Source organism: Schistocerca gregaria, chromosome X, assembly GCF_023897955.1.
Source record: "Schistocerca gregaria isolate iqSchGreg1 chromosome X, iqSchGreg1.2, whole genome shotgun sequence".
Lineage (NCBI taxonomy): Eukaryota > Metazoa > Arthropoda > Insecta > Orthoptera > Acrididae > Schistocerca > Schistocerca gregaria.
The window spans coordinates 681,397,708-681,421,605 of record NC_064931.1 but is presented as its reverse complement, the minus strand read 5'-3'; the positions used below and the strand labels follow the sequence as shown (position 1 = coordinate 681,421,605).

General features: G+C 44.1%; 1 protein-coding gene across 2 annotated transcripts in view; it reads left to right on the top strand.

The window, feature by feature from the left end:
• LOC126297588 (presequence protease, mitochondrial) overlaps positions 1–23,898 on the top strand; it is a 58,163-nt gene that overhangs the window by 30,495 nt on the left and 3,770 nt on the right. The window lies entirely within an intron of this gene.

The window sequence follows — 23,898 nt, the reverse complement described above, 5'->3', positions numbered from 1 at the left end:
ATACTGCAACAATAAAATGTGAATGAAGGGGAAAAAAACCGAAAATAAAACATAAATTGCAAAGGAAATGTGCCATATACAACAACAAAACAGTGTTCATACAAGCATTTGCCAACAGCAAAAGCATGTCAAAGGCTTTAGGAAGACTATGCAATGCTTCATAACAACAAATTGCCTCCGATGAGCGTGACATCACAACTGTTCACATTAGATTTGTTTTAGCAGTTACGAGTGGGCTCATGCGCAGTAGAGTGGCATATGAGTAGTACCTTCTCCCATTTCTGGCTACAGAAATGTGGCTCCTGCTGTGTAAGCAGTCGCAGCAAACAGCTAGATGCAACCAGGAAAAATTTTACTGCTGCGACCAAGCTGCCAGATTCACGCATGCGCAGTGGGCCCGGATCTAGAAGAAGGGGAGGGGGGCGCCAAATTCGTATTCTCAATGAGTAAAAATGTAGTTTCACAAAGTGCCTAGCATCCAGCGTATGTTGGTCTATTGATTACTCAAATGACTTTGATGGGCATCCCTGTTGGTCTGAAGCGACTTGTCACGGTTCATGCGGCTCCCTCCGTCAGAGGTTCGAATCCTCCCTCGGGCATGGGTGTATGTGTTGTCCTTAGCATAAGTTAGATGAAGTTGTGTGTAAGCCTAGGGACCGATGACATCAGCAGTTTGGACCCTTGGTAAAAAATAAATAAATCATAAGTTGATTTTTGAATGCGTGCATAGTGTACGTGATGTCTCTGTCAGGGGAATCCTCATCGCATCTAGAAATAAACTTTCCTGAAGGCAAAAGGGGACCGAGCTATACAAGCTGAGCAGAGTAAAGCCGAACGAGTGAAAACCAATTTCTCTCTGATTATGTGGTTGATTGGGTTTGCGAATGAACAGCATTGTTATAATTACTAGGGAAATCCATAGATTCAGACTACGAGAATGGAAATAAATGACTAACAGGAATAACAGGTCAGAAAGATTACATATTATCTTCTCGGTGTATCCAGGAAAATGAAATATTGTCAGAATATTTTTGGCCATATCACTACACTAGTAAGGGCCAGTTGTACAGTCTCCATCTAGCAGCCGCGTAAGTTATATTCTGGAAGTAGCGCGGAAAATGGTTTGTAGAAACATAACAACGCCTAACTGGAGAATAATCCCGGATACCTAAACCGATAATTGTGGCTGGCTTAGTGAAGTTAACTGGCGAATAAGTTTTGACAAAGGCAGTAATAGTTCCAGAGTTAGTCATGACGAGATTGTTTGTTAGAACGAGGAAGGAGGAGAAACAGGGACATCACACATATTAGGGAAGTATATGACAATTCCAAATTCATATTAAAATCTCGTACTACTACTTTTCGATCTCATGCTCAAGAAACTGGAGCATATGAATGAAATGTGAAACTGTTTTCTAACATAAAGCTTTTTGCTTACAGTAGGCCTAATAGGCATTTTATGTTGGTCTTTGTGAATTATATTCTGACCTGACGTGTTATAAAAATGACCATTTGTGCCAAAACGGTCTCGTTTATTTGGTGTGTGTTAAAATTTCTGCAGTGTGAGAAAGGCCTATTTTGTTTTGTTTAGCAGACAGGAGAAAATATACATAATCAGATCGAGAAACCACACCAGTCTTGGGTACTATTTGTATTAACAGCCTACGCAGTATTAGACAATGATATTTCGATTTTTCATGTAGCAAAACGTTTGACGAACTTTGTTGAGGTAATAGATTCTGTTGCAGAAAGGAAAGAATGCTATGTAAAGCTGTAGCAAGATTAGAGAGAAAACAGTGCTAGCAGATAAGGATTGAAGAAATGTGTACTGTATTGCTTGTCTCTTGTCTTTACTGTTTTTATGTATCCTATATTTAATTTTATGTCGCCCAAAACAGAAAGTTATTAGACAACAGGCAATAAAGAGTGCAAATTTTCTGAAAAGTTCTTGTTCTCCCGATTACAAATAATCCCATCCAGTATTAAGTGCGAGGTAAAAAAAAAAAAGAGGGGCAGGATGTCAAACCAGGCGAGTGGTGGTAATAATAATAATAATAATAATAATAATAATAATAATAATAATAATCTCATTTCATAACTGACAGTTTAGTAGAGAATGGTCAAGAAGTGACAAACTAAATTGACTTTTTCTGCGGGTTCCATTTGTTTACTGCCCTCAGCATGTGAAGTCTTTGAGCAAGATAGCAGAGCAGATGTTTCTTGTGTATGTCATTCTGGTATAATGGGCACAGTTTTTGTTAAATTTCTTAATTTAGCTGCTCTTGCTTTATCAAGAGCACATAAAGCCCTGTCTAAATTAAATGGTATGTCGGTCATCACATGTCAGTTCAACCAGGGGCTCCAGTTCATAGTCTCAGATTTGACTGAAATTTGGTTCAGTAATTCTACCATGTGTGGAACACTCGTGTACAAAGTATTGGTTTCCCCTGCCAATTAGTTCCAGAATTATGACTAGTAAAAGAAGGTGGCATGATCCGGAAATTGCAACCCGCATCTGGCAATCTATCTTCATACCCAAATTCAGGTCTTAATAACTTTGGAACTATTCCACACAGTCCAGTGAAATTTTTACAACCTAGTAACATCCATTTAGAGAACACACTCCATGAATCAAAATGCCAACAACGTATTTCTGAGGGAAAATAAAAAATTCCAAAGTGTGATTTAAAAAATGTAATATGTTAAAAGGTACATATTGTAGGCGCCCTCTATGCCAAATATAATTCACTCAAAAAGGGTATAAATTTTTTGTGGTAAGATTAATGTGGCCTAAACACACACAGAACTCATCATACCAATATCAGTCACAAAAACCGAGTTACATGCACACGAAAATACAAAAATTTGAAAAATTACCTGGAAAACATGGATTTTCTAAGTATGGTAGCACAAAAGGGACAAGTGATATCCAAGCCAAATTTCAAACACTGCAAAAGTAGACCATAATATAATATGTGGCAAAATTTCAACTTGTTATTGCAAGGCAATTGTGTACAATAAAAGTTGACAGAGATGTACTTGGTTACGTTTCTTTTAACACGATTTAGCAAGTAATAGTGATGATGCAGACAGCTTGTTTCAGATAAAGCTGCAGCAATTGTTGGGAACCATTAGGCAACAGAAAGTTAAACAATGATAGTTTTCAGGGACAGAATGAGTCATTGTTAGGCAGGAACAACAAAGGAAACAAGCAACAATTACAGGTTACTCATGTTTCTAAGATTCTAGTTCAGACTGGTCGTTACTGTTATGGAAAGTCAGTATGGAGGTGGAAGAGTGTACTAGTGGTGCTTTTGTTCAAACAAGTTGCAGTATTGGTAGAGCACAAGCATCTGAATGTCATAAAACAACATATGGAACAAAATGTGGCATTCACTTTGTACTGTATGATCTGGATGAATCAGACCAAGATTTGTTGCTATGGAGATCCAGGATACACCCTGTGGGCACAAGAAGTACAGTTCCAGGAAACTTTAGTGTTTGTTATCATCATATGAAAGTGTTTCTGGATAAGTATTCTTTCCTACAAAGAAGTTGTTTTGATCCATTTCGAATTCATAAGAAGACAGTGAAGTGTAGCCTCAGAGAAATTGGTATAAAGTCAGTACTGAAAGTGAATCAGTGCATGGGACTTAACATGAAACCAGGACAAAATTTATGTTCCAGATGTGTTACACTGATAAAAAATGAAGAATATTCTCATAATTTACATGACAGTGATGAAGATTATCAGCCACCTACAACCACAGCAGATGAGCAATTAAATACTTCAGTGACTGGTCTTGGTTATTCTCCCATGAAGACACACAAAGTTGAGAAAAGAGACAGGCCCAGCTATGGTAGAAGAAAACTACAAGAAGCTCAAATGGAGTTGAAACACAAAATAGCTGACACACTAATGGTGGAAGAGGAAGAACTATCTGCTCCAAAGGAACAGAAATCATGCCAGAAAATGCTCTGATTTGGACTAAATTGAGCACGATTTGAAAGAAAAATGTGCCATATCCACAGCTAGAAAAAAGTAGCTATTCTTACCCTTGCACCTTCCAGCTGGTCTATTGACTACACTGCAAAGGAATTCAATTTTTCTACATAAAAGGTACAGCAAGCTAGGAAAATAAATGCAACCCAAGGAGTGCTTCCACAACTTCAGCAGGCTCAGGGTAAGCAATTCAGTTCAGAAATAAAGGTGCTCGTGTCGGAGTTTTATAAAAATAATGACTACAGCCAAATAATGCCTGGAAAAAAAGACTATGTAACTGTGAAAATGGGAAATGTACGTATAAAAATGCAAAGCAGACTGTTGCTATGCAACATATCAGAACTATATGTAGAATTCAAGGAAAAGTATCCGAATACCAAAGTAGGTTTATCATCTTTTTTCAATCTTCAGCCAAAATGGGTTGTGTCTGTAAGCGCAAGGGGCACACACAATGTTTGTGTGTGTGAGACCCATCAAAATGCTAAGCTGATGTTTGCTGCTATAAAGGATTCTGGTCTGGATTACAAAGGTGCAATAAAAGCTGCTAGTGTGTGACATCAGTTCCTACGAGTGCATGATACACAGGTGTGAGAAGTGTCCTGGCAAGGCAAATCTTGCAGAACACATTAATAACAAACTGTATGGTGAACTCCTTATGGATGATGATGAACTTGTTTCTTATAAACAATGGACACACATGGATCGCACAAGTCTTGAAACAAAGCAAAGTAAAGTGGAAGATTTTGTTGAAATGTGTTGTCAAAAAACGGACAAACTGACCACACACAGCTTCACAGCAACAGCACAATTGGCTTATCTCCAGTTTTGTAAGGATAATTTGAAACAAGATGAAATTATAGTAATACTAAACTTTTCTGAAAATTATGCATTTATAGTTCAAGATTCCATCCAAGTATATAATTGGGACAACAGTCAAGCAACACTCCATCCATTTGTGATTTACTATAGAGGTGAGTCAGGTGATGTGTCTGTCATGAACCTGTGTGTTTTTAGTGACTGTTTAATTCATGATGCCATTGCAGTTCATACTCACATTCGCACTGTCATGGCATATGTGAAAAACAAGCTGCCTCACATACATTTTGCGAAATACTTCTGTGATTGGGCAGCTAGTCAGTACAAAAACTGTAAAAATCTTAAAAATGTATGCATGCATTACCATGATTTTCAGATTCACGCAGAACAGAATTTTTTCACAGCAAGTCATGGTAAAAATGGATGTGGTGGTATTGGTGCTACCATTAAGCGCATGGCATAAGCTAGTCTGCAGCACCCTACAGAAGGTCACATCTAACACCTCTTCAATTATTTACCTGGCTACAGAAAATATCTCTGGCATACAATCATTCTATGTTTCGAAAGATGAGGTAAAATCAGTCAAAGTGTTGCTAAAAAGCAGACTAGAACACGTTAAAACTGTTGCAGGCACAAGAAGCCATCATAACTTCTGTCCAGCGGACTCTGACAATGTGCAGATGAGCAGACTGTCCGGTTATAACTATAGGTTCATGCACAACATGTGTCTTCACAGTCTGTCTGACTTAGGATTCAGAATCAAAAGCAGCAACATACAACCAGGTTGCTATGTTATTGCTGTTTATGATGACAAATGGTACTTAGGATGTGTTGCAGAGTGCTGTGAAGCAGAAGGTGATGTATTTGTGAACTTCATGGCACCAGCAGGACCAGCAAGATCATTTCATTAGCCACGTTTCGCAGACAGGTGTTGGATTCCTTTTGAACATATTCTTATGACAGTTCCAGTTCCTACCACAGTGTCAAGAAGACAGTACAATTTTCCACTCAATGTACAGAGTACAGTAGCTAAAGAGTGGGAGAACTTCTGTTCGAAGCACAATCGACTGGTTTTTAACAGTTAAGGTGCAGTAAACATTAATGATAAGTTGTGTTAATCTGTCTATATGTTGTTGCATAGTGATTAAACAGTTGTGGGAAAGGATAAGAAGAGGCAGAACATTTCACGATATGTTTTTACAAAATTGTGTTGTGGAACAATGGCCACATCACCAAATACATCTGTCAACTTCCATTGTACACAAATTTCTTGCAATAACATGCTGAAATTTTGAGACATATATCATTCAAATTTTTGTATTTTCGTGTGCATGTAACTCTGTTTGTGCGACTGATATGGGCAAGATGAGTTCTGTGTGTGTTTAGGGGACATTAAGCTTACCACATATATATACCCTTTTTGAGAGAATTATATTTGGCATAGTGGGCACCTATAATATGTACCTTTTAACATATTACATTTTTAACCACATTTTGGAATTTTTTATTTTCCCATGGAAATATGTTGTTGGTGTTTTGATTCATAGAGTGTGTTCTCTAAGTAGATGTTACTGGGATGTAAAAATTTCACTGGAGTGTGTGGAATAGTTCCAAAGTTATTAAGACCTGAAGTTGGGTCTGAAGATAGATTGCCAGATGCGGGTTGCAATTTCCAGGTCACGCCACCTTCTTTCACAAGCCGTTATTCTGGAACTAATTGGCAGAGGAACTTAAAATTTTGTACATGAGTGTTCGACGCTGGGTAGCATTGGTGTGCTAAATTTCAGCCAAATATGAGACTATCAGCTGGAACATTTTCTCAAATTGGTTGAATTGGCATGGAATGACCCATGTTTTTGTGAAAGGATTGCAGCAGTACTTTTGCAGGAAACAAACTGAGAGAGAAGCAAGGCTTCATGAATCTGCTTAAAGGTCATAATCAGACCATAATGTCAATGGTATTTACTAAGCAAGTCAAAATTCATTCAGTGACTCAAGTTCTTTTGACAAACAACCAGTTGTGCAATGTGGTATGCCAGGAGCAACATCTGAGCCCATCTGTCCTCCAGAAAATGTTAGCCACTCTTGTGCTAAAACACCTTGAAAAGCCTAGTTATATATATATATATATAGTGTGCATGCTTGATGTCTTAAGTTGGCAACGAATTGCTCAGTGTCCTCAGTGGCTAATTTCTTGGTTGTAATTAGAAAAGAACAGACTACCTATTGCCTATATATGGTTGTACAAATGTAATTAATATAGTTTGTTACATCTGCCCATAGTTTTTTTTCCAGGTGCACAAGGGCTAGTGCATCGTGTGTGTTAAGTGTTGGTGGCAGCCTGGCTGTTAGGGTGATAATTGTTGGTGGCTGCCACTGACCACTTAACTGAAGCACATGTTAGCCAGTGTGTGTATGGAAATGAATATGTGCACGTGTGTCTAATACTCACAGTACATTTCTACAATGATTTGTGGATGAGTAGTAGCCTTTTTCTTCTTTTTTTTTATTATTCCAATTTTGGTTTCACATTCTCGTTATAATTTCTTGGTTATGGTATGCATAAAAAGTAAAAATATTAGCAAATGTATAAAATTCCAGCACATCAAAATAACAAAAATATATCAGCATTAAATATAAAAATAGTGAGTTGTGTTGTACCACGAAATAATGTACTTGGTGCAACTGGGAAAAATTCAGATGCCATCCACGGCAACATGATGCCTTCCCCAACAACATAAGAAGCCAAGGAAAGTGGGTCAAGCCATAATGGCTGGACTGAATTTCAACAACGGGAAGCCACAGATACCGTTGTATTATGGGTGCATCACTGAGCTGGTTACTTCACACCATAGCCAGGCTGGGCAGTCAGACGTACCAAAATACAGCACAGCAGGAAGATGGAGCATCCACAACTCGGATGGCTGATTCCCCATGCCCAGGTTGCATCTCTGTTGGGAGTTGAGGTGAAGAAACCAGGATGTTAGCATAACAATCATGGGTGAGGCCCGAATAAGTATTTCTTATTTTCAGTACAGATATATGCAGCCAGTGACCTGCAATGAGGAGGGATCAGTCCTGGACTGCCATTTACTTATCTAGCGATCTACAAGCATCCATTTTGCTGCAAATCCCACCCTGCAGACGTGGGCACTGTTAGCCGAATTCCATGCAGAGTCTGATGTGGGAAACTTAGTCCGCTTCGATCAGTGGGCCACTTTGTGGCCTCCAGCACGAGCCTGGATGGGTGGCCACTCTTCCGCCATAGTATGGGCGAGCAGTCTCCTGTCTGCTGCTGTAGGCAGACTCTGCAGCTGCAGCTGATGTGCAGTGGGCAACCCACTACCTCAGCACACTTGGGCACCTCTGCTGCAACGATATGGTCCACATGCTGATGTTGGCACCTTCCTGGCTGGGCATTCACTGCCACTGCTCTGATTCCACAAGCAGCGTGCAATGTTGCCACATCATCTGTGTATTGTTAGACAATAAGTGTTGGGTCTTTAATGCCGCTTTACTAATGCTCATTGGGCATCGGACAAGCACCCACTCACCATGCCACTACGCACATGCATCCAGGGATAGTGATCCATCAGCATCCTGACCGTGACCTGCCCACAACCGAAACAACATAAAGTGCATCACCAGAGTCATTACAGTTGGTAATATTTAGCAGTATGGCATCAAAGTAAGCACAAATTTGGTAAAATAAGTGGTAGCTTCTTTAATACATTAATAACTTCTAGAACTCATACACAAATAACTGTTGTAGTTAAATAGGATTGATAACAAGTAACTTTCCTGGAGAACTGCTGGAAGGCACTTCGTGAAGTTTGTTTATTAAAAAAAATTACCGCAGGGGAAAAAAAAGAAAAAAAAAGAAAGTTTAAAAATTGCCACAGTTTATTTTGTCCCCTACTTTGAGCTTGTGTAACACAAAAATGGTGAATGACTCAGCCTTGAAATTTTTTAAAGTGTGTAGATCATGTTTTATGAACTGTTATGGCCGGTTTCAGCTGAAATAGACCAGTTTCAGATTTAACATTACAACAAAGAGAAATAAATAAAACATTGGTTAATGTCTAATTCCTAAATAACTAATGATTTAAGTTCTCATCTTCTGCAGCTGGCTGCATAGATTTCACTGCTAGCAAGAGTCGCCACTGTTATCAATATCCAATGTAAATGGTGATACTAGTACTTCCTGTTTAAATCTGCACGTAGGGTAAATAATGGCAGGGTTTATACCATTGCCGGTGTTGGAGGGGGCGGGGGTGAGGCATAGTTGAGGTGCCCACCAAGAGATCCAGCAGCATGGCCAGCTCCAATGACCTGGCATGGTCCTGTGGCAGGAAGTGGAGTTGGAGGCAGATTTGGTATGGGGGGGGGGGGGGGGGAGGATTCACTTTGGGAGTGGTTCCTTGTCTATGGGCTCTCGCACCCTAGTCCACTCATCTTTGTGCTTATGGGTGTGGCATAGGTTGTGCCTGTGAGTGGATGGCAAGGGGGCACAGAGTTCATAGTTTTGGCTAGTGGCACAAAAGATGATTGTATAGGTGTGAGCTCCTTCAGTTAGAGGCAATGGGACTGTTTATGAATGCAGTTGCAGTTGGAGCTGATTTCAGTGACAGGCCATGACCTTGGGACCAGCCGCAACATCAATCAGCTGATGTACACTATGGCCTAGGATGACCCCATGGGTCCACCATGTATATCAGCCAAATGTGGGCACCCGGGCATTGGTGTCCTCCAAATGGCCGAACCTGTACTTCAGCTGGGCATGGATGGTGGGAGGTCTAACAGGGTTCGATGCCTGCATCAGTACAATATTTCAGCTGTACTGGCCCCTTTGACAGGGGTGGACTTATACTTGGTAATGAATCTGCATAGTTCCTCCTCAGTCAACGTTGTCAACAAGGTCTCATGTTTCAAACATTCTGACTGACTTCACAGCTTCTGAGTCAGGGCCATGTGGAAGGGGGAGGTGGTCAGTTGTTCAGTGCTGTTGTAGTGGCAGAAGACTTTGGGTTTGGATTGCATTGAAGTAAACTGGGATCATTGTCTGCAATTGAGGTAGCACCACACAAACTGATGCCAAAGATCATAGAAATGGTGTGGATGGTAGCATGAACGGTTGATGATGGTATCCACATCACAAAAAGGAAGTCGGAAAAAGCATCTACCACAAACAATCACGTATCTCCCTGAAATGGCCTGGAAAAATCAACATGCTTTTCTCCAGTGTGTGTGTGTGTGTGTGTGTGTGTGTGTGTGTGTGTGTGTGTGTTTATTCCCTCTCTCCCCCTCCCCTCTTCCATGGATAATCATGGCTATGGAGAGAAATGTCGTGCAGGAGCCACCTGCTTCAGGGAGCAAGTACAACAGGAGTGGAATCCATGTTCAGCTGCACAGTCACTACTAGACCGGTACATGTGCTGCCAACTTCCTTCATGTGCATTATCCCCTAGTGACCCATGAAGTAGTTCAAGAATGGTGAGTCATAGCGGAGGCAGAATTAGGACTCATCATTCATAGATGTCTGTGGCTAATGTTAATATGCTGTTTGTTGCATTGAGCCTGTGTTTCATCAAAAAATTGTTAAGAAATCCCAGGTCTGCCTGTTTTGGTAAATGCTCAGGCTACCCCAACTGTGTCACTGTACCAGGTCGTTGGTACTTTGGGCACATCATGCGTTGTCAGTAGGATGTTCCAGGATTTATCACAGGTGGTGGTAGAATGAAAAACGAACCATTGCCTGGGGATCAAATTTGATGTCAGGACCAATGGGAAAGCAGGACATTGTGTCTGCATTGGCATGTTGGTGTGTAAGGTAGAAGTGTGGCTTTCATAGTTATAACTGCTTAAGAACAATGCGTACCACTGTAGACTTGGCCCGGTTTTCTCCTTGAGCTTGGACCTTTGCTAGAAAAGCAGTATCAATGGCTTACAGTCAGATGGAAATTGCTGCTACACAAATATAAATCAAACTTACATCATAAAGTATCGCTAAAGTCTATTTTACATTCTGTGACTAGTTTATTTATACTGCTGTTAATGTTTGAGTGCTGGAGGGCAGCGTGGGGGGTAAAAATCGTAGAGGGAGACCAAGAGATGAATACACTAAGCAGATTCAGAAGGATGTAGGCTGCATTAGGTACTGGGAGATGATGAAGCTTGCACAGGATAGACTACCATGGAGAAATGCATCAAACCAGTCTCAGGACTGAAGACAACAACAACAATAATGTTTGAGTTATAGACAATTAATCTTTTGGAGCTATCTGAGATTTTATGGGGCAAAACTGCCCCAATCCCATATTTTGGTATATCAATTGGGAGCATCAGTCACAGGTCCGATGTGTAATTGGCTGTTTTTAGATAATCCTAAAGGTATTGAAAAGCCTGTTGACATGATGCTGACCACACAAATTTGATGCCTTTTTTGTGTGTCTGGTTGCTGCTTTGGGTACAAACATAGTACAGCAAGTGAGTCTGACGAGAAAAGACTAGTTGTTTCCAGTAGGTGGATGCTGGAAAGTTGTATAACGTCAACTGGTCACACATGGGCGCTGCTGGATATGTAGCCCAGGTCCTTAATGCCAGGGGCAAAAAAGCTGCACTTGTCTGACAAAGTAAGTGTTTTTTCAAGAAAATCATAAAGTCCACCAGTGCTGTTGTATGTGTAGCAATATGACTCTTGACTAGACACTTCATACAGTGTGAAACCAGTGCCCAAGGCAGTCTTTCAGCAAGGTTTACATATGGATTGGCAGTACCACCCACATGACTCACCAGTCTTGCTTCTCGCAGCCATCCATGGTGACTTCCCTGTTGCTGATTTCCAACACCTCCGTTACCCCTGCTATCATAGCTGCTGTAGGCAGGGATACTACCCTCTTCAGTTGTCCATCAAGAATTTTTGAAGTATCAGATAATTAGTTTTCATTTGGGCAGTAGTGGAAAATTTTAAACAAAAGCTTTGATCATAAAAACCAGTCATTGCAAAGATAGGAGAGGGAAATTTCAATGAATTTTTCTTAAATAAAAGAGGAAACACTAGCTGTCTCTGGCCAATACAACATGGATGTCTTGCACCAAGACGCCCTGATTCCAGCTACGAGCACTTTTCGCTTGCTGTGTTACGAGATAAGTAATTTAGCAATTAATTAATATTTTTGCAGTATATTCTATAGCATTTACATGCATTAGTGTCAGCTAGACTTGATAAATTGAAGGTTTCAGTTTTTTATTTGTGTCTGAATAGGAAAAGTGAAGATTCTGTTTATAACAGTTTCGTGTGTACGCAAACATTTGTTTACATTCATAACTGATGTTAAATACGTGGGATTATCAATTAAGTCAATGTACAATAGTCAGTATTTATGTTTATTATTGTCATTTAGACTCGATACATTGAAGGTAGCAGTTTTTATACGTTTTATTAGGAAAAGTGATACTGACAGTGAATTCTCTAACCTCACTTGTATACGTTTAAGTAGTGCAACTTGTGAGTGTTAACAGTTAAGCAAACCTAAAATATGTGGTAAATTAGTGTTACACTACAATATCTGAATAAATCAGTGTTATAATACAGCTTCTGAGCCCTTCTTACATACGGTTTAGTTAGCAGAAAGCTAAAACTCACCTCGCCATCTGCTTAAATTCCTTAGCTTGTTGTGTGCTTTACACTCTGAACTCTTATTGTTGGCTAAAGGTTTTGTTTTGTACCCGCATCTGTCAGTGTACAATACTCAGTATTTACATTTATTAGTATCCCCCTGCGGGTTCGGGGGCTAGAATAGGCCTGCGGTATTCCTGCCTGTCGTAAGAGGTGACTAAATGGAGTCTCAAACTTTTCGGCCTTGTATGATGGTCCCCTGTTTGGTTTGACCTCCATCTCTCAAAATTTTCCGAAGAGCGAGCCGATTGGGGAAGGGCGCCTTACTTGGTGCATTGTGTCCATCTTGCGATCAGACCTTTCACCAGCTTATACACCATTGAACTGCAGTCCTGTCCGCTCTCCATCTCTTGGGCATGACTCTTTTTCTGCATGCAGATAACACCTTGTACTGTGCAGTGCCTCTTTCTGCACCGATGGCGACCATGGACCACATGTTACCTAACATCCAGCACGGTAGCCAGTCCGTTGTGGTGGGGCCGCCATGTACCCTGTTGGTTGTAGCCCCCTGACAACACAGGGATCGCTCTACTGATGCCTGCGCCGTTAGCTCCCCACGTATGCCAAGGAGTAGATGCCTATCCTCCTGGGGTATCGGGACTCCCGGCAACGTCCATCCTGCCAGGTGGCTCTTGCCGTGGCTGGGTGGCGCCCATGGGGAGGGCCCTTGGTCGGAGTAGGTGGCATCAGGGCGGATGACCCGCAATGAAGCGTGGTACATCGTCTCTCGCTGGTGGCCAGCCGCCAGCAGTCTCTAAGCGTTCTCGGGCTCAGTTTAACGCTCAGAAGTACGATCCGAAAACGTTTCCCTCCCTGGCCACACCGTGGGAGGAACGTAAGTCTCAGGATGGCAGTAGCAGTTATTCGCCCCGCTTCTTAGTTTGTACAAGGGTTGATGGGGAGTCTTTTCTCTCCACAAAGCCTCGGTTCTTCGTCGAGCATTTAGAGGACAAGTTTGGGGAGGTGGAGGGCTTGTCAAAAATGCGCTCTGGGTCAGTTCTGATACAAACAGCATCCTCTGCCCAGTCACGATGGTTACTCGCTTGTGACAAGTTGGGGGGTGTTGCCGTTACGATCACACCCCATGAGAGTTTAAATATGGTCCAGGGAGTTATTTACCATAGGGATCTTCTTTTGCAGTCTGATGAAGAGCTGCGCGCCAATTTAGAGCGCCGAGGTGTACATTTCATCCGGCGCATTCATCGGGGTCCGAAGGAAAATCAGATTCCTACCGGTGCCTTCATCTTGGCCTTCGAAGGGGATACGTTACCGGAAAAAGTCAAGGTGATGGTCTACCGATGTGACGTTAAGCCCTATATCCCTCCCCCGAACCGGTGCTTTAAGTGCTGGAAGTTCGGCCATATGTCTTCTCGCTGCACTTCCAGCCTCACATGTCGAGATTGCGGACGCCCATCACATCCCAATACTCCATGTGCCCCGCCTCCCATCTGTGTCAACTGCGGGGAGCACCATTCACCTTGCTCGCCAGACTGCCGAATTTTCCAGAAAGAGCGTAAAATCATGGAATACAAGACCCTGGATCGACTAACCTATACTGAGGCCAAAAGGAAATACGACCGACTCCATCCTGTGAGAATGACATCTTCCTACGCTGCTGCTACAATACCAGTGCTAGCCCCGTCTGTTTCTCCAGTTGTGGCCGGATTGACGAGTAGTACAACTCCTGCCCCCTCGCCAGTGGGGGGCTCTACCCACCGGGTTGCTCCTGCGCCACCTACCTCAGGAGCAACACCATCCCACCCATCGGGGACGTCCGTCCCCACTTCTAAGCCGGAGAAGTGTCCAACTTCTTCGGCTTCTCACACTCGCAAGGGGTCCCTTGGGTCCCTCCCTTCCCAGGTTTCCGCCAGCGAGAAGCCTGACGGCCGACAATGGCGTAAGTGCCCGCAATCAGCAGGTCGTAGGGCTTCACGATCCTCCTCCGTCCCGGAGACTGAATCGGTAAATCCCTCCCAGCCGGTGCGACCCAAGGAACGGTGTGAGAAACCCAAGAAGAACTCTCAGCCCAAGGAACTCGCGGTGGCAGCCATCCCACCGCAACCTTCCAGCTCTGCGTCTGAGGATGCGGTGGAGATTCTGGCATCCACTGAGGACCTCGATCTCACCGGTCCATCAGACGCCATGGAAAGCACTATCACAGGTGCTAAATCAGAGGCAGCAGGTGACCCAGCGGCGTAATCTCCCTTCCCAGTCCCGTCACGCCTTTCTCAACCATGGACAACACCATCCTCCAGTGGAACTGCAGCGGTTTCTTCCACCATCTAGCTGAGCTCCGCCAACTTACCAGCCTTCACCCTTTCCTCTGCATTGCTCTGCAGGAAACTTGGTTTCCGGCAATGCGAACCCCCGCCCTCCGTGGCTATCGGGGTTATTATAAGAACCGGGCAGCTTATGAAAGGGTGTCTGGTGGCATCTGCATCTCTGTCCTGAACTCTCTTCACAGCGAGTCTGTACCTCTCCACACACCTTTAGAGGCTGTCGCTGTTCGGGTGTGGATGCCACAGGCTGTTACCATCTGCAGTCTTTACCTTCCACCGGATGGTGATGTCGCGCAGCATGTCCTGGCTGCTCTGATAGCTCAGTTGCCTCCACCTTTCCTGTTACTGGGCGACTTTAATGCCCATAACCATCTGTGGGGTGGGTCAGTGGCAACTGGTCAAGGCGCCATTGTTGAGAGCATTTATTGGCGCAGCTCAATCTCTCGATCTTAAATGATGGTGCCTTCACACACTTCAGTGTGGCGCATGGCACATACTCCGCCATTGACCTTTCCATCTGTAGCCCTAGCCTCTTACTGTCTGTCCAATGGAGAGTGCATGAAGACCTGTGTGGTAGTGACCACTTTCTGATCTTTCTGTCACTGCCACAGCATCAGTCTTCTGGGCGCCCTAGCAGATGGCTATGAATCAGGCTGACTGGGACTTGTTCTCCTCCACTGCCGTTATTGAGCCTCTCTATAACGATACCATTGATGCAGTGGTTCAATCGGTCACCACCGGCATCGTTACTGCCGCTGAATCTGCCATTGCCCGTTCTTCTGGGTCCCTTCGGCGGCGGACTGTGCCTTGGTGGTCGCCTGAGATCGCTGAAGCGATTAAAGCTCGCCGGCGGGCGCTCCAGCGTCACAAGCGACATCCCTCAATCGACCACCTTATCGCCTTCAAACGGCTGCGTGCGCGAGCGCGCTGCATTATCCGCCAACGCAAGCAGGAGTGCTGGGAGTGGTATGTGTCCACCATTGGCCTCCATGTCACTCCATCGCAGGTCTGGGCCAAGATTCGCCGCCTCTATGGCTATCGGACCCCTGTCAGTGTCCCTGCGCTCTCACTGAATGGAGCAGTTTGTACTGACTCCGACGTCATTGCAAACCGCTTGCCAGAGCACTTTGCTATGAATTCCGCTTCTGCCAACTACCCCTTGGGCTTCCGCTCCATTAAGGAGCGGATAGAACGTCGGAGTCTTTCTTTTCGCACTCACCATCCTGAATTGTACAATGTTCCATTCAGTGAGTGGGAATTTCGAAGTGCCCTCGCCGCTTGTCCTGATACCGCTCCTGGGCCAGATAGCATCCACTCTCAGATGCTGAAACACCTTTCAGTGGACTGCCAGCGACGCCTCCTCGATCTTTACAACCGCATTTGGGTCGAGGGTGAGTTTCCGTCGCAATGGCGGGAAAGTCTTGTTGTCCCCATTCTGAAACCAGGGAAGAATCCTTTGGAGGTGGACAGCTTCTGTCCCATTAGCCTCCCCAATGTTCTTTGCAAGTTGCTTGAACGGATGGTGAGCCGGCGCTTGAATTAGGTACTGGAGTCTCGAGGCCTTCTGGCTCCGTCTCAGGGTGGGTTCCGTAAAGGCCGCTCTGCCGCCGACAATCTGGTGAGCCTGGAGTCGGCCATCCGTACTGCCTTTGCCCGCCGTCAGCATCTGGTTGCTGTCTTTTTTGACATGCGGAAGGCGTATAATACGACATGGCGTCATCACATCCTTTCTACGCTTCATGGATGGGGTCTTCGGGGCCCTCTGCCGATCTATATCTGCAATTTTCTGTCGTATCGTACCTTCCGCGTGCACATCGCGGCCTCATATAGTTCCTCCCAAGTCCAGGAGAACGGTGTGCCACAGGGTTCTGTTCTCAGTGTGTGTCTGTTTTTAATAGCTATTAACGGGCTCGCTGCGGCCGTGGGAAATACTGTCTCCGCTTCCCTGTATGCTGACGACTTCTGCCTTTACTACAGCTCTATTGGCATTGCAGCTGCTGAACGTCAGCTACAGGGTGCAATCCGCAAGGTGCAGTCTTGGGCTGTAGCGCATGGTTTTCAGTTTTCCGCAGCCAAGACCTGCGTTATGCATTTCTGCCGGCGACGCACTATTCACCTGGAGCCGCGGCTTTATCTTGACGGCGAACTTCTTACAGTGGTGGAGTCACATAGGTTTTTGGGGATGGTTTCTGATGCCCGGTTGACTTGGCTGCCTCATATTCGACAGCTTAAACAGGCGTGTTGACGGCATCTAAATGCTATGCGATGCTTGAGCCACACCAGCTGAGATGCCGACCGATCTTCCCTGTTACGGCTCTACCAGGTGTTCATCCAGTCTCATCTGGATTATGGGAGTCTGGCTTATGGCTCAGCATCTCCATCTGCCTTGCGGGTGCCGGACCCAATCCTCCACAGCGGGATACGCCTTGCCACTGGTGCCTTCCGAACCAGCCCTGTGGACAGCATACTTGTGGAGGCAGGTGTCCCTCCACTGCAGTTACGACGCCAACAATTACTGGCTGCTTATGCTGCCCATGTTTTTAGCTTGCCCGGGCATCCAAATTATCGTGTCCTCTTCCCGCAGTCAGTCGTTCATCTGCCAGAACGTCGGCCCCGGTTGGGTTGTCCGATCGCCGTACGTGTCAAACAGCTGGCTTGGGTGTTTCCCTGTTCCACCTCCTTTCCGGGCCCCTCTGCGTACACCCCCGTAGTGTGTGCCTCGCCCTTGCCTTCAGCTCGACTTGGCACATGGCCCGAAGGACTCAGTCCCTCCGGAGGCCTTCCGACGCCGCTTTTATTCCATCCTGGCGACGTATCAGGGCTCTGGCGTTGTCTACACCGACGGTTCGATGGTTGCTGGTCTAGTCGGTTATGCACTAACTCTAGGGGACCATTCTGAACAACGTTCGTTGCCGGCTGGCTGCAGTGTTTACACTGCTGAGCTGGTCGCCATCTTTCGTGCCCTAGGTATATCCGCTCCTGCTCAGGTGAGTCCTTCGCTATCTGTAGTGATTCCCTGAGCGGTTTATGAGCTCTCGACCAGTGTTTCCCTCGTTCTCGTCTGGTGATGGCTATCCAGGAGTCCCTGCATACTCTTGCCCGTAGCGGCAGGTCTGTGGTCTTTGTTTGGACCCCAGGCCATGTTGGTATACCCGGCAATAAAACTGTTGACCGCCTGGCGAAAGAGGCCACCAGTGCGCCATCTCTGGAGATTGGCCTCCAGGCGGCTGATTTGCAGGCAGTCTTACGCTTCAAAGTTCTCTCGTTTTGGGATGCTGAATGGCGCGGTCTGACCACCCCTAACAAACTCCGTGCCGTCAAGGACACGACGACTATGTGGCGGTCATCCATGCGAGCCAACCGCAGGGACTCAGTCGTCCTTTGTCGGCTCCGCATTGGCCACACCCGACTCACGCACAGTTATTTACTGTGTCGTGAGGATCCCCCTCTTTGTCGTTGTGGGGCGTCCTTGACGGTGGTCCATATTCTGTCAGAGTGCGCCCTTTTAACCGTGCTCAGGCAGACTTTTGCAATGCCTGACACACTCTCTGCTCTTTTATCAGATGACTCTGCCATGGTGGACTTGGTTTTGTGTTTTATTCGGGCAGGGGGTTTTATCCTTTAATCTGAGTTTTTTTTTCTGTTCTTTTTTTTTTTTAAGCCTCTGATTTTAAACTGAGTTTTTAAAGTGTTCTTGGTGGTTGGCTTTTCCTCTTTTTCTCTACGGTCGGCCAATCACCGTCACACTGTGTGTTTTAATTTGTTTTGTCTGGTCTCTGTCGGAGTATTTCATGTCCTGTTTCGTCTGCTGTCTTTCCTGTTGTTCGTTTTTTTATTCTCTTCGGGTGGTTTTAGTTTTTATGGGAGAAGGGACCGATGACCATAGTAGTCTGGTCCCTTTAATCCCACAAACCAACCTACATTTATTAGTATCATTTAGATTTGATACATTGAAGGTAGCAGTTTTTATAGTTTTATTAGTTCATTTTGGCATGTACGTAAGCATTTGTTTACATTATAAATATGAGAGATAATCAGAAGTGTAGCTTTCCGTAGGTTACTGTTTAATTCGTTAATAATATTCACTAGGTAGCCCGTAGCAGTTTACTGTTGGTCGCTGTTTTTTCTTTAGTATTCACTAGATAGCCCCTATCAGGAAAATAAGCACCAGATGTAGCTTGTACCATACATTTTTATTGTTTTTCATTGCTGAGTGTCCTTTCTGCCAACTAGAGTGTAGCTGTTAACCTTGTGTGGCAGTAAGTTTCTTATAGTAAATCACATATTAGCTAGATGGATAGGGACTTTTTTCTGTTGTGTGCAGATGCAGGAGGAGTTGGCCACAGTCCAAATGCAGCTGAAAGGTTTGTTTGCCACAGTCAACAGGCTCCAGAATGCCACCTTTAGGTGCAGTGGGGATGGGGTGCCTGGGGCAGCCTCTGTTGTACTAGATGTGTAGAGGGCAGGGGGCCGGAATGTCACAGCTCTCTTGTCACTGAGCTGACCTCCAGTGTGACTGAGATGTACCTTCTGTGCCAGGATAATGACCGCTCCTTCAGCAAGGTCCGGACAGGCACATGGGGATTAGTTATTAGGAGCTCCAATGTTAGGTGGGTCATGTAGCCCCTCAGCAGAATAGCGGTTAGGGTGGGGAAGAAGTCCAATGTTCACTCAGTGTGCTTGCCAGGGGGCCTAGTCTGGGATGTGGAAGAGGCTCTTCCAGCAGCTATCGAGCGTGCGGGGTGCAGCCAGCTCCAAATTGTTGCACATGTCTGCACCAACGATGCCAGTTGTCGAGGCTTGGAGGAAATTCTTGGGTTCTTTCGACGGCTGGCTAAACTGGCAAAGGCGGCTTCCATCTCTAGAGGAAGGAAGCCAAGCTGACGATCTGCAGCATCATACCCAGGGTGGACTGGTTTGGAATTGAGTGGAGGATCTAAACCAGAGGCTACTTCGACTCTGTGGCGAAAATGGTTGTAGATTCCTCGATCTACACTATGGGGTGGAAGGTTGTAGGACATCCCACGATAGATCAGGGGTGCACTACACACAGGAAACAGCTATGTGGGTAGCACAATACTTGTGGTGTGCACACGGAGGATTTTTAGACTAGGTTCCTCCCCACAAAAAACAAACCGTTGGCCTGAAAAATTACCAGTTCATGACACGGATGTGGGTGGGCCAATTGTAAAAATTGTTAGTTCACCTAAACAGGTCATTCCAAAGGATTTAAGTATGCTAAATCTCATGTTAATGAATTATCGAAGTGTCTGTAGAAAGATCCCCGAGTTACTCTCTGAAATAAACAGTAGTAATGCCAATATTGTATTAGGTACTGAAAGCTGGTTGAATCCAGCCATAAATAGCAGTGAAATTTTGAACTCGGATTGGACAATGTTTAGGAAGGATAGGACTGATGCTATGGGAGTTGGTGTGTTCATTGCAGTTGAAAGCTGTTTAAATGCAGTTGAGATCGATACTGGGTCGGACTGTGAAATAGTCTGGATAAAGCTGTCAATCAGACAAGGAGTGACCATTGTATTAGGATGTTTTTATAGACCACCAGCATCCGCAACAAACGTCGCAGAATGTTTCAGGGAAAGTCTTGAGCACATAGGAAATAAATATCCAAATTATCCATTAGTTATAGGTGGAGACCTTAATCTGGTGTTGACTGACTGGGAAAATTACACGTTTATCACGGGGGGCAGAAACAAAAACCCTTGTGAAGTTATTGTAGGAGTGCTCTCAACATACAACCTTAAGCAATTGGTTAGGAAACCAACTTGAGATGGGAACATATTATATATCTTGGCAACAAACAGACCTGATCTTTTTGAGGAAGTCAACCTAGAAGAAGGTATTAGCAACCATAATGTCGTTGTGGCTTCTATGTCAGTGGCATTTGCAAAAAAACCAAAGAAACAGCATAGAGTTTTCTTGTTTGGCAAAGCAAATAAAAGTGTCATTAATGAATATCTTCAAAGTCAGCTCCAAGCATGCACCACAGGACACAAAGATATAGACCATCTTTGGTCGAGATTTAAAGGTCTTGTCCAACATGTGCTAGAGAGATATGTGCCTAGCAAAAATATAGGGGAGGGAAAAGATCCACCTTTGTTCAACAAACATATTAGGAAGTTGCTGAGAAAGCAGAAAATATTGCACAGTCATTTTAAACGTAGTCACTGCCTCACTGACAGTTGTCGAAAGGTCAATGAGAGGTTCTTTTAACGAATTTGAAAGCAATATTTTATCTACAGATTCTAAAAAACACCCAAAAAATTTTGGTCATACGTAAAATCTATGAACACTACAAATAATTCAATATCTTTTCTTGCTGACAGTACGGGTAATGTAACGGACGATGATGATAAACAGAAGGCCAAAATTCTAAACCTACCTTTCAAAAACTCATTTACAGTAGAGGACTGCAGCTCTATTCCCCCTTTCAATTATCGAACAAACTCAATGATGGCTGACAGTGTTTAGTGTATCTAGGATTGTGAAACAGTTAAGATCCTTAGACACCAGGAATGCATATGGCCCAGATGGTATCCCTGTAAGATTTTATGTTGACTATGCTACAAATATATCACTACTCTTATCCATCATCTATCAGGGATCATTGGAACAGTAGAGTGTTCCATGGGATTGGAAGAAGGCCCAGGTCATAGCAGTCTATAAAAAGGGTAGAAAATCTGATGCAGATAATTACCGGCCAATTTCACTGACATAGATTTATTGTAGAGTCATGGAACATACTTTGTGTTCAGACATAATGACCTTTCTAGACTCTGAGAAGCTCATGTGCAGAAACCAGCGCAGTTTTAGGAAACAGCACTCATGTGAGACACAGCTGGCTCTCTTTGTGCATGATATACAACAGGCTGTAGATACTGGCTCCCAGGATGATGCCATATTCCCCGACTTTCGAAAGGTGTTCGACTCGGAGCACTGTCACTTGCTCCAGAAAGTGCGCACTTACGGTCTGCCCGTAGTTTTCTAACAGACAGAGAGCAGTATGTCATCCTGAATGGCGAGACTTCAACAGAAAAAGCGTAACATCAGGTGTGCCCCAGGGCAGCGTAATAGGTCCGCTGCTTTTTACGATTTACATAAACGATCTGGTTGATGGTATTGACAGCACATTAGACTGTTTGCTGATGATGATGTAGTCTACAGGAAAGTAGTATCGCATGAAAGTTGTGAACAAATCAATGAGGATTTGCAGAAAATAAATGCGTGGTGTAATGACTGGCATTTATCTCTCAATATTAGACAGTTAACCTACTGCATATAACAAAGCAAAAATCCCGTTTAACGTATGAGTACAAAATAAATGCCCAGTCTTTTGAAGTGGTTACATCCGTCGAGTATCTGGGTGTGACTATTCGAAATGATCTCAAATGGAACCATCAGATTACACAAGTAACGGGTAAGGCGAACTCTAGATTACGGTTTATTGGTAGAATCCTGAAGCGATGCAGTCCTTCAACGAAGGAAATTGCATACAATACGTTAGTTCGTCCAGTCTTAGAGTATTGTTCATCTGTATGGGACCGTTACCAGTTGGGTCTGATTCAAGAGATTGAGAAGGTTGAAAGAAGAGCGGCAAGATTCGTGACAGGTACATTTAGACATCGTGACAGCATTACAAATCTCGTAGAAAGTTATATGTCGGACACACTTGCAGATAGACGACGCGCTAAACGGTAGGGACTGCTCACTAAATTCCAAAATCTGATCTTTGCTGAGCATGTGGAGCATATATTATTATCACCAACTTTCAAATCATGCAATGATTACTATTCAAAGATAAGGGAAATTAGAGCTGAGGTGTTCAGAAAGCCACTTTTCCCTCGTGCGACCCATGATTGGAACGGGGGGAGGGGGGGGGGGATGACCTTGGCACGAATAGTGCCCTCCACCACACACCGCTTGGTGGCTAGCAGAGTATATATGTAGATTTAGAAATATTCAGCTCATATTCTTTTGGATCAGATTGTTTTTAATTTTAGCTGTTCAAAATGAGTCCTCAACGTTGTGTAAAGTTTTATATGCCATGTGTATAGGCAGATCTCTCCTTTACTTTTCTTCCAATTGCATATAATTTGAGAGTGATAATTTTAAATTTTTAAGTACTTTTAGCTGAATATGTTGTCAGATATTTACTTATGGTTGACAAAATATATATTTTAAAAACAAAGATTCCATGACTTACCAAGCGGGAAAGCGCCGGTAGACAGGCACAATAAATAAAACACACAAACACACACAGAATTTCTAGCTTTCGCAACCGACGGTTGCTTCTTCAGGAAAGAGGGAAGGAGAGGGAAAGACGAAATGATGTGGGTTTTAAGGGAGAGGGTAAGGAGTCATTCCAATCCCGGGAGTGGAAAGACTTACCTTAGGGGGAAAAAAGGACAGGTGTACACTCACGTGCATACACACACACACATCCATCCGCACATACACAGACACAAGCAGACATTTCATGTCTGCTTGTGTCTGTGTATGTGCGGATGGATATGTGTGTGTGTGCGCGCGCAAGTGTACACCTGTCCTTTTTTCCCCCTAAGGTAAGTCATTCCGCTCCCGGGATTGGAATGACTCCTTACCCTCTCCCTTAAAACCCACATCATTTCGTCTTTCCCTCTCCTTCCCTCTTTCCTGAAGAAGCAACCGTCGGTTGCGAAAGCTAGAAATTCTGTGTGTGTGTGTGTGTGTGTGTTAGTGTGTTTTATTTATTGTGCCTGTCTACCGGCGCTGTCCCGCTTGGTAAGTCTTGGAATCTTTGTTTTTAATATATTTTTCCCATGTGGAAGTTTCTTTCTATTTTATTTACATCAAAATATATATTTTATATTAAAAACAAAGATTCCAAGACTTACCAAGCGGGAAAGCGCCGGCAGACAGGCACATGAACAAAACACACAAACACACACACAGAATTACTAGCTTTCGCAACCGATGGTTGCTTCTTCAGGAAGGAGAGGGAAAGACGAAAGGATGTGGGTTTTAAGGGGGAGGGTAAGGAGTCATTCCAATCCCGGGAGCGGAAAGACTTCCCTTAGGGGAAAAAAAGGACAGATGTACACTCGCGCACACACACACACACA